At 32.9% G+C, this 6,096-nt stretch overlaps 1 long non-coding RNA gene across 1 annotated transcript; it reads left to right on the forward strand.

Moving 5' to 3' along the window:
* The first annotated feature begins 3,652 nt into the window (after window positions 1-3,652).
* On the forward strand, window positions 3,653-4,751 carry LOC112692142. The gene is made up of 3 exons (XR_003149387.1): window positions 3,653-3,876; window positions 4,187-4,302; window positions 4,396-4,751. It is a non-coding gene; the product is annotated as an uncharacterized LOC112692142 (long non-coding RNA).
* The last annotated feature ends 1,345 nt before the right edge of the window (window positions 4,752-6,096 follow it).

Consider the following 6,096-nt stretch of genomic DNA (forward strand, 5'->3'; position numbering starts at 1 on the left):
TATGGTTTTCAATAAATGTTCAGTTTTATAAATTAAAATACACAAACAACTGAACTGTAGTATTCGAAAATAGTACAAGTCGTCCGTCCGCCCACTTGTTTACCATCTAAATAGGACATTCCATAAATTAAATCTATTTTGAATTTTATCGCGTCGCCCGCTCACAAAATCGCGTTCACTTGTCATATCTTAGAAACCGTAGCTTCAGGAATCGCAACTTAAACCTAGTCGTACCGCAACGCACCGCGTACGACGTGCGAATGATCATTATTATCCTCATCGGTCCTGCGACGGGTATGCACGTGTCGTTAAAACGAGCAGAGAGTACTTGCACGGGTTCGAATAACGTTTACGCGATCTCCGGCCACCGTCGCGAGCTTATCGATCACAGGCGCCGTACGTCTAGAAGCAGTGGCGTACCTTTGAAACATTTTTGGGGGGGGGGGGGGCATAAATTAATTGTACAATTTTTTATGGTTATAATAGGTATAATCTGAAACTTTATTGTAAATTATTACTAAATAATTAAAACTCATGTTGATCACTTCATGTCAACGATAACCACATTATAAAATAGTGACAATATGTGACTATCACTGCTAATCCCGATTCGATCGAATATTGATATTTTATATTACATCGATGAGTGAAACTTTTGATATCAAACACGATTATAATCAATGAAAATTAAAAATATTTATAATTTACATTATTTAAGCTTTCTATTATGGTATCAAAAAACTTATCGGGGGGGGGGGATGCCCCTTGCCCCCCCCCCCCCATAGGTATGCCACTGTCTAGAAACGTGTACACATGCACGCACACACGCACACGCACGTGGAACCCATCCGCGTGTACACGGAGACAAGATACACGTCATCGGTTTCGCCGCACAATCTCTTACGAGTCATTAGCCGGCGGAGTGCACGCGCACAGTCTCGCACGGTTACACGCGGGCGGCACGGATGGGGGGGGGGGAGAATAAAATCGGCGGCACAGGTTTCGTGTAATAAATTCGTCGTGTTCCATACGCGCGCAAGCACGTCTCGGCCGGTCGACGGGCGGATAGTGTCGTTTGCACCGCGAGTAATGGGCACCGCGCGTTATCCGTCGGCCATCTACACATAAATATCGGTTAATTAAACCGCTTCCACGGCGGAATGATAAAATCTCTGATTAAAAATAAGAGAAGTGAGAGGGTGAGAGAGAGAGAGATATAGTGAGAGAGATGGCGCGATGCGGAGAGGAGATATTATCGAGGGCGACGACGGGGAGCGCGTGCACGAATATTGTACGTCCGACAGGTGGGTGGGGGAGAAATGAAGAGGAGAAGAAATATTGTTCGCGTAAAAAGAGATAGTAAGCAACCGGTGTCGACGTGTGTGCCGTTATACACAGCTGTGGACACCGACTTTGACCATAAAAAACGAATTTACTACCGTTTCCCCGTCCCACCCCGAAAATAAATCCTTCCCGAAGATACACTCACGTACGCGCTCGATTGCCTCTACCTCCCGTCCCGACGAGTCCCGTCCAAATGTGTTTCGATGATGTGGAAACGTGTGTACACTGTTCCAACGGTCGGTCGAGGCCGAGCGAAAACATCGACTCGATGTCATACGCTAATTTGTTCGACGTCGACTTCGGCACGTAGACGAACCCTGCGGTACCCGCGTCCCTTTGACGTGAAGATTTTCTCGTGACGTCAACATTTTTTCTGCAGCCGCGCACTCCTGTAAGTTTGTATCGCGAGGACTCCGTTACAGTTTGCGATCCAACTAGGTGGTACCTAAGGAGTATGCGCAATTACGCGTTTTTACGCGATATCCGAGAAAAAACTCGGTCACGTTCGTCTGGAGATATCTGACCGAACGAATAAAGGTTTTGCAGTAGCCGTACTGGGAATATAAGTCTTAAACGTCTAATCGTTATATATTGGTACAACCGAAACACAAACACGTTTGGGTCGCAAGTTACGCGAGTGATTTAAACTTGAAAATAGGTGAGACAAAACTGTTCAGCGTTGATTCGTAGTAGATTTTTTTGTTTTGAAAGGTGTAAGCTTTATCTTTGACGCAGCGCTTTTATTTTTTTATCAAAAAAAAAAATAGATACCTACAACGTTATTTATATGTTAATAATAGAAGTATTTAAAACGTTTGAAATAAGAACGCTATATCGTGGATAACGTTATTTTCCGAAAAGATGCTTTTAAAATCAGGAGCATAATTACGTGGGGGGGATATGAGTGATATATCCCCCCCATGAGCTGTATTTATATGTTGTCTTATACCTACAAATAGTTCAAATAAAAACTTATAAATTATTATGAAACTAAAAAAAAAAAAAATTTAGAAGTTGTGTATACTTAAATATTACCCGTATATAAATATTTACCCGTTAACGATAAGCATGATTTCAAAATAAATGGTCTGATTCATTTTAATTCTTATTTATTAATAAACGTTGGGTGCCTTGCCACACACTGTACCTAATTATGAATAGATTGTAAATGGTAAGTTAAGTAATCCGATAATGGAAAAACCACCATTGCATAAACATAATATAATAATAAAAATGTAACTTCAAGATTTACATTTCGTAGAACGAAAAATAGCCATAGATAGTAGGTACTAAGAACGCGCTCCGACACAAAGTATCTTACATTGATTATTGCGATTACATATAAACAGTAAACACTACACAGTAGGTATACACACCGTGTCATTCTCTCATATTCACAGTGTCAGTTACATTTTTATAAGCTAAAAGCAAAATGGAGCAAAAAAAAAAAAGAAAATTATCAGCAACTAGCAGTTATTGAATTTTTTTTAAAAAGAAGCCTGGGCCTGACGTAAGTATTACAATTTAAAATACTAAACATTATTAGACCCTGAATTAAATGTTTAAATATTATGTATGACGTATTCAACTTATTATAATTAGCATTACAACTCGCGCTAAAAATATGCAAAATTAAATTAACACCAGTTAAAAAAAGTACCGATTAAAAATATAATTGCAGTCCCCGCAGTTTATTCAATAACTATTAGTTATGTCATATTAATTATTATAAAACATTTAAATGAGTTTATTAAAAAAAAAAAAATAGAATTTAAAAATGTATGATAATATAATAATAATTAGTAATACCTACCTAATATTTAAAAACAATTTAATTCGATTTTACCTATACATTTTCTTGTTTATTATTTAAGGAAAACATAGAGAAATCTGATGATGTATCACGTGAAAAATATCATGTTGAAATAAAAATTTGATTCAAGCTGTCCAAGAAACAAATAAGGTACACTACCTATTGTTCTATCGTTATATGGTATTATACCTTTAGCTTGACTCCCGCCTGCTAACATTGCATTAAAATTAATAAATTAAATTGTGCTTCGTAATTTTTTAGAGGGAACATTTTGATGCTCCTAAAAATGACATTGCTTTGTTTATTAAACGTGATTTATTATCAGACGAAGAAAAAAATACTGTAAGCTTTTCGAATGCTAATGCCTTATGTCGGATTTAGTCAGAACTATAGTTAAAACCTACCAATATATCATAATATAATATAAACTACAATGTAATTGTTTTTATTATTTTTTGTTTAAAACCTGTAGGTACTTACCTATTTATGGTTACCAAATCATAATTACGTATTTCCATTAAATAAAAAAAAACAAAAAAAGAGGTTTAAAATTTCAGTATAAATGGCTGAACGAATTCAATTGGCTTGTTTATTTGGAAGTTGAAGATGGAGCTTTTTGTAAGCATTGTGTTGTTTTTGCAAAAACCGGTGGAATAGGAAATCAATCTTTACAATATTTGGTTAGTGAAGTATTTGATAGTTGGAAAAAAGCTAAAGAGGTATTATTGAATATATTAATGTTTTAATTTTTAATCGCTTATAATTTAATATTATTTTAATTTTAATTTTATTTCCCTGTGAATACATGTTATTATATTGTTATAATTTTAATTAAATGATAGGTATTTCGAAATCATTCTGCATTAGAGTACGATACATTTTCTGTTTTGAAATCTCATGAATTTTTAAAAATATATTAAAAAAAAGAGCCAACTATAGTAGAACGATTGGATACAGATAGGTATTTAATCATTTATTAGCTTAAGTCTGCAAGTATGTACTTACTTTGATATTTTTTTTTCGTTAAAGAATTAAACAAATCAAGGCGAATAGAGAGCGACTCATTCCAATCGTTGATTGTGTCTTACTTTGTGGTCGTCAAGAGATTGCTCTACGAGGACATAAAGATTATGGAAAAATTGATAGTATGTTTAAAATTAAATGATTTTATAGCATTACATATTATATAATAATGCTACCATTCAACTCAACCTTAATATAAATTTTTCATATTATAGTGGAATGTTCATTAAATCAAGGCAACTTTAGAGCCATATTAAAGTATAGAGCATATGGTGATGAGATGTTAAAGCATATCATTAAAAGTAAAGGACGAAACAAATACCTAACTCCTCAAATTCAAAATGAAATCATAACGGCATGGGGGGACATTATGCTGTAAAAAATAGTTAAGAATGTAAATGCTTCAAAATGTTTCTCAGTTTTAGTTGACAAGACTACTGATATTTCTACTATTGAACAAATGGCTATGTGTGTTCAATATGTTGACGATAACGACTGTATCCATGAGAGATTCCTGAAATTTATTACTTTTAACAGTTTAACTGGTTGTGATTTAGCTGAATCAATACTCAACGGTAAATTAAAATGATATTATATTTTTAATAAATTAATAATTGTATGTTTATTATTAGAGAACTGATTTATATGTAAATGCATATTTTTATTATATTAAAACGAGATATTTAAGAATCGATAAGAAATGTTTATGATTTAAATCATTCCTATCAAAATTATGATACTTTTATTTTACATATTTTGGTATAATTACATATTTTTACATATTTCACTAATTTTTAAATATTTTTAAACATATTTTTATCATTTCATCATTCATACGTCTTCTTCTTACGAAAATACAAGAAATTATTTCAAAATTAGATCCAGAAACTTTTATCGCTATTGGAAAAGCTCAAAATACTATGCAAAATGAAACATTGAAAATTATTTAATTTTAATTAAAAATAATTTAATAAAATTATTAATAAAAAATATTTCCCCAAATGATAATATGCAAAAGTCTTAAAAGGATAAAAACGTATCTTCGAAACAGTATGTCCGAGGTTAGTAATTATAATAGCTGTGCACTTGTACTTAATAAAATACATTTTCATAATATCTTATGAGAAAAATGTTTTAATTTTTTTGTAGAAAAGACTTAAAGGTTTGGCAATGTTGGTAATTCATAATGATGTTACATTTTTCAAATGAAGAGGTCATTAATGAACTTGCCAAAAATCCTAGGAGTCTGGACATAATATTGTAGCGAGTGTTGTGCAGGACACTACGATCGGTAACACATTAATTATTTAACGACGTAGCACGTTGAACGTAATCTTGAGACGTGTTGAGAGAGATAGGTAATATTAATAATTGAACATTCTTAATTAAATACTTAGAAAAATTACTGGTTTATTATAACATAAAATATTAATAACAGTTAAAACTGGGTAGAGAATTATTACTCGCGGCGATGTGGCTGTTACAATGTCCACGACGAGCAATAATTTATTTAACAGAGGAAATGATCAGTCTCACTACCTATCTACATCTGAATAATGCTAAATGCTCAACCCGTATTTATACAGGTTCCAATGACGTAAAAGTGGCCTAATTCTAATATTACTTTATTTTGCCCTCTATTTAGCATTATTATGTAAAGACGTGAAACTACTGTTGTTTACACCTTTACCCTGGTTTTCCTGCGTATATGCGAATTTAATATATTATCTATTTTATACATATACTATTTTAATCTACCAAATAATCAAAATATTATTTTGATTATTAAATTTAGCTGAACCTTGGCGAATTTATTAATATGCGTAATAAGTTATTTTTGATTATTAAATATTGATTGATTAAATGCTGATTATAAAATACGCCTAGCCTTGGGCTCACTACAATATTGTAAAATA

This window comes from Sipha flava, unplaced genomic scaffold, assembly GCF_003268045.1.
Source record: "Sipha flava isolate LNK unplaced genomic scaffold, YSA_version1 70_pilon_pilon, whole genome shotgun sequence".
NCBI classification, from domain to species: Eukaryota; Metazoa; Arthropoda; class Insecta; order Hemiptera; family Aphididae; genus Sipha; species Sipha flava.